We start from the raw sequence: 6273 nt of genomic DNA on the forward strand, positions 1-6273 counted from the left end.
AAATGAAAAGCCACAGACTGTGAGAAGATATTTGCCAATCATACATAATAAAAGATGTGTACTTGTATATATAAAGAACACAACTCAAAAATAAAAATCAAAAAACATAATTTAAAAATGGTGCAAGACAACATTTTGCTGAGATACTCAGATGTCTAAACTCATGGAAACATTTCATCATCATTAATCATCAGAGAAATGCAAATTAAAACTACAAAGAGATACCACTACACACCCACTAGAATGACTGTAATCAAACAGCTAATACCAAATAATTGGCGAGATCTGGAAAAACTGGAAACCTCATACATTGCTGGTGGGAAGGTAAAATGGTACAACTACTTCAGGAAACAATTTGGCAATTTCTTAACAAGTTAATACGAATTTGCCATATGAGCCAGCAGTCCACTCCCAAGAAATAAAAACATACGTTCATGCAAAAAATTTGAACAGAAGTATTCATAGTATTATTCGTGATAGCCAAAAACAAATCATTCCAAATGTCTGCCAGGGGATGAATGAGTAAACAAAATGTGGCAGATTCATACAATGGAATACAATTCAGCAATAAAAAGGAACTACTGACACATGTTACAATATAGACGAATCTCAAAAAGAAAAAATTTTGGTAAATGAAGAAACCAGATGAAAATGACCATGTATTATGTGATTCCATATATAGTCAATGTCCAGTAAAAGCAAATCTAGAAAGGAAATAGGTTAGTGGTTGCCTGCAGCTGGGGACAAGAATGGGATGGACGGAAGGAGGCCAGCACAGGGCACCTTTCTGGGTGATGGAGATGTTTGAAACGGGATTGGGGTGATGGTTGCACAACTCAACATACTGAAAACCATTGAATCCAGTATGAATCTTGGCTAATGAACACAGCTAGTGATGAACTAGCTTTCTTTCAGTCATTACAGCAGAGGATTTCTTAACCTGTGTTGTCCGTGATGAACGTTTGCAAGCCTATGATGCGGACGAGGTGGCGGTCTCAGCACCAGAGGACAGGATGCCACAACTGAGAGCAGGAGGCAGCTCCAGGCAAATCCGGAAACACCCGGGACTGGTCCTGGCTCATCTACCCAATAGCTGTGCGTCCCTGGACAAGACCCCACCCCTCACTGAACAAGTTCTTACCTGTGAAACGAAAGTTTGGGCTCAAGGACTATATTTGAAGTATCTTGAATACTCCTGCTCTCCTAGTGTTTCCCAGGCCAAGCTGGAAAGTTCTCCTTGGCTCCAGACAGATTTCCATCACTGAGAAAGAACTATCCGTGCACACCTTTCCCAGGCGAAGCGTGTCAAGGCCCTTCTCTCTCTCACGCTGTATTGATGAAAGTGCGCAAGCAAGAAAGCTTCAGATATTGGGTTCCATACCCCTGACTTTTTAAAAAATTTTATCTTACAATCTGTTTTCTTAATTTTTTTTCCCACTGGAGGTACTGGGGATAGAACCCAGGACCTCCTGCGTGCTAAGCATGCGCTCTACCCCTGAGCTATTTCCCTCCCCACCCCCAACTATTTATTGCTACTTATTTGCAGGGTGTCTCTGTCCCCCAGAACCCCATGCCATCCCTCCCTTGCTCAGTGGCTTCCGAGAACTTTCCTTGAGGCATTCTCTCTGCTGCACATCACCATGGGGCCCCTTTGTCCTCCCCACCTCGTTTATTCCACAGACCCTGTGACATCTGAGGAGGCCACTGAGGGATCCACGCACAGCCTAGAGGAAGCCACAGAGTTAGGGCACCTAGCAAGGACCAGCATCTCCACCTGCCTGGACGGTGGCTTAAACTGACTGTGCCTCAGTTTCTCCATCTGCAGAATGGGAATAACTGTGCCCAAGCCCACAGAGCCGTTGTGAGAATTAGGTGAGATGCATGCAGATACGTGAAACTGCACCTGATGTATAGTAAGTACAAAATACAAGTTATTACTGATGATGATAACAATGTGACTGAGACGAGTTGGCAAAAAGCACTCCACACAGGAGCGCAGACTTCTTACCTCTTTCGTGATCCAGTAGGAAGTCACTCCGGGAGGGCTTGTGGCTTATGTGACATTCAGCTCCATGATTGTTCCTGCAGCTGCTTTACGGAAGCTACCCGAGTACTGAAGACTTCCAGGAAAAGGAGTATTTCTGGCCCCTTAATTCACACCCATGTCTTAGAACCAGCTTCCTGGATGCTCTGTTGAGAATCCGTATCTCCTGGCAATCAACTCCAAGCCTACCCCTCCGTCTCCCACACAGGGGCTGATAGAAAACTGAGGAACTGACCGCCCCACCCATCCTGGGGGTGGGAGCTGAAAAGAGGGACCTCTGTTCAAATTCAGAGTGCGTTTCTTTAGGCCCTGAGGCCACTGAAGGGGAAAGAGGTGGTGGGGAAGGGTGGTGTGGTGTGGGGTTTCCGGGTCCTTCCAGGGAAGCAAGACTTGCGTTTGCACTCAGCCTTTTCTCAGCTCACAAGCTCCGAACAGCTGAGGTCTGGAGGCCAGGCCTCCCCGCAGGCTGCCTCTGGGATGATCTCAGCTGCCTCTCCGCACATCCTGCCTGCTGCTGAGCTGGGCAGTTAGAACAGGGCCGAGCTGCCGCTTCCGTGACCCCAGACCTGCCGTGGGTGATAGATCACGTTACGGCTGTCGCATCTGTCTCGTCCACATTCTTGATTTCTTTTGTTCAAGTGAAGAGAAAACCCTCCTTTGCCCTGTGCAGTCGACCCAAAGTCTCTGCTTATAGCTGAGCACCAAGGAGACTTGTGAGTGCACGGCCCACCGTTCCCCGACATCTGTTTCCTGTCCCCTTAGTATCTGGGTGGCCTCCTGGCTCGTCTGACTCCCCAGCTTAGATGGGCTCGCAAAGTCCTTATTCGTCGTCCCTGGGGACCAGAAGCCTTGCTTCCCCATTGTTTACATTTTTTGTTTGTTTACACTTTCAAAATTATGCACGTGATTATATGTTCAAACTAAACGTCTGAACAATACGGAAGCAAGAAGAATACAACTTGAAAATCCTATTTCCACCCAATTCCTCTCCCTTCCCCTGGGCTAACTCTTCTCCACAGTTTTAAAATTCTTCCAGGAATGAGTCCTCTTTATCTATATATCCATGTTCAAATAGGCTTATAAAAACAGGAAAATGGCGTGACTCTTGTTCTGACTCACCATAAGCATTTTACCATATCAGCGCCTCATTCCTTTCACTTTGTGCAAGAATATTCTGTACTTTGGAGGTGGTGCAATTTTTTGACCAAGTTTTCTTCCTGTTGACATTTAAGGTTCTCACTGTTTTCCTAGGACAAACAATACTGACATGAACGTCCTGGAATGTGTTAACTTCACGTGCCTCTGCAGACATGTCTGTGATGCGGACCCAAGAGTTTGCAAAGTCTTTCTTTGGAGAAGATACCAGCAAATGTTTGTATCAGGCATCGATACCACAAGTATTGTTTTCTTTCCATTCTGGAGTTTATCTTTCTGTCTACGATGGGTTCAAAGTTTTATGCCAGCAGATCTGCCAGTCTCTCCCATTACGGCCTGGAAATGTTGCCTCGCAAAAAAAAAAAAGGTGCCCCCCCTCCAGGATGGTAAGAGGCCCATCCTTTCCCTTCCAGACTCTTCCCAGGGTTCCGTAGCCGCTTGGTGAGCTGTCTTGGTTAATATCAGAACTTTACAATGGCTGTTGGTTCCTAGTACGTTTCCGCATCTGGCAGGACAAGTCTCCTTTCTCTTGTTCAAAGTATTTTCAGCCATTCTTACACGTTTTTCCCCCTTCCAGAAGAATATTAGAATCAGCTTTTTCTGTGTTTTAAAATTGGCACAGTTGTGTCTGCACCACAATGCAATTTTTTTTATTTTTATTTTTTAATTTCCTTTGAGACGTCTTGTTTGACTCATGAATTATTTGGAAGTGTGTTGTTTTGAGAAATGCCTTTTTATTCAGGGCGTTACTGAGAACTAGAGCCCGGGAACAGCCTCTCAGCTCTAAGGAACTGTTCCCTAGAAGTGTGCTGTTTAATTTCCAAGTATTTGGCTCTTCTTCTGTTGCCTTTCACTTACTGATTCCTAACTTGACTTCATGGCCAGGAAAACATACGCAGTGTTGTTTCAGTTCTTGCAAATTGGCTAAGGTTTTCTGTGTGACCTAGGACGTGGGCGTCATGGCAGATCTTCCACGAGCACCTGAATGGGGTGTGTGTTCTGCTATGGCTGCGGGGAGGGCTCTGTGAACGTCAGTGAGATCCAGTAGCTGATGGTGCTGTTCACTCCTCTGCATCCTTGCTGATTTTATCTCTGCTCATTCTGTCCAGTACTCCGAGCTGGGTGTTGAAACACCCAACTACGGCTGCGAATGTGCCTGTTTCTCTCTTCACCTCTGTTTTTGTTTCCTGTGTTTTGATGCTGTGTGCTGCACACACACTCGGGGTTGCCACATCCTAGTGGATTGATTGATCCTTTATCATTATGTGGTGCCCACTTCTGTTCCTAATAACTTTCCTTGCTTTGAAGTTTATTTGATGTAGTTATAGTCTCTCTTACTTTTTTCTTAATTCCTATTTATATGATACATCTTTTTCCATCCTTTATTTCTTACTCATTTATGTTATTTTTGAATTCATTTTCCTGTTCTCTATGTAGCTGACTCATGTGTATTATTCACTCTATGTCTTTTTTATTTTCAATTTTTTCCAACTTGACTGAGGAATAATTGATCTCTCTCTTTTAATTGGTTTACTTAAACCATTTATATTTAAATTAATCATCAACACATTAGAGCTGAAGTTCTGCTTTGCAGCATTTATTTTCTGTTTTGTCCCTTTGGTTCTCATTCCTCTAGGGTTTTTTTTTCCTTCTGGTTTTTTTGTTTTGTTTTTTGTTTTTTGTTTTTTCTTTCTCATGAGTTACTTGAACATTTTTTAGCATTGCAGTCTTCTTTTTAATTTTTTTAAAATTTTTTCTCTTTTTAAAACTTTTTAACTTAACATTTAATTTTTTATTTAATTTGGGAGGGGGTAATTAGGTTTTTACTTACTTACTTTTAATGGAGGTACTGGGGATTGAACCCAGGGCCTTGTGCGTGGTAGGCACGTGCTCTGCCACTGAGCTCCCCCTCCCCCTCCCGTCTTCCTGATCTGTGACATTTCTCATGTACCATTTTGTATAATTGTACTGGTGGTTGCTCTAGATATTACCTGACACCTCCGTCATTTATCACCACCTGTGGTGTCAGGGTTTCACCCCTCTGAGTGAAGTGTAGAAACCCTGTTTCCTTTAGATCCTTTTACCCTTTTGAGAATGGGAACAGGAATGACCACTTGACTCCATGGCCGCAGGAGGCACTGCCAGGCCTTGGTGCAGAGTGGACACGCTCATGGTTATCGCTTGAATGAATGAATCAGTGGAGTTTTCATTCTTAATTTCGGTGGCCTGAAAGCATTTGCAAGACGGAGCCCTATTTCCCTGACTTCTCAGGACGCTGAGTCTTCGTCGTCCTGGGAAAAGATGACAGTGAACCGGTCGCCTGAAGATAGGAGGTCGCTAGTTTCCAAAAGCTGATGCTGCCACTGTCTGCCTCTGTCCTTCTGGCCCTCTGTCCGTCTGTCTGCATGTATGTATTCATCTGTCTGATCACCTTGAGGATCACTCTTCTTTTCTCCTTGCCCAAAAGAAGAAAACTTGCTATTCAGTATCCAGACGTACTTAGCATAGTAAGTCAGGACCCAAAAACACCCCCTTAGCTAGAATCTTTCTTCAAGAAAAAGGCCAGCATTTAAGACACAGCAATGATAAAGCTTTTAAAATTTTGCCCTTCATAGCATCGGGTTAACCTGGCAGCATGTCAGTACTTTTTAAAGATGTTAATGTTAACGCTGAGATTTCAATGAGATTTCCTTCAGCTCCCAGTCCCTTTTCTCTGGATATTATAACGCCCCTCAGATGTGGCTTTTTAAATGAAAGCGTCTTAATGAAGCAGTGAAATAACTCTACCGTGGTGGGGGGGGTCAGCTGCGAGGGGTGTGTTTCGCAAAGGGTCACACCCGCAGGTTTCATTTTGGTAAATCTGAATTTTCCTCCCCAACAGAGACCCCACTTTTTGTATTCAAGAGATGAAATACATAAGGAACTCATTAAGAAATCAGGCTTTGGTGGGACAGCTTTGATTTGACACTTTTGAAATATGATCCAGGTCACAGCGGTGAACGGTGCAAACCTCTTTTTTGACAACAACATCTGGACTTGATTATTTTAAATTAGGTTGTGGGGTACTGGCACCC

The sequence above is a fragment of the Vicugna pacos genome, chromosome 31 (assembly GCF_048564905.1).
Source record: "Vicugna pacos chromosome 31, VicPac4, whole genome shotgun sequence".
NCBI classification, from domain to species: Eukaryota; Metazoa; Chordata; class Mammalia; order Artiodactyla; family Camelidae; genus Vicugna; species Vicugna pacos.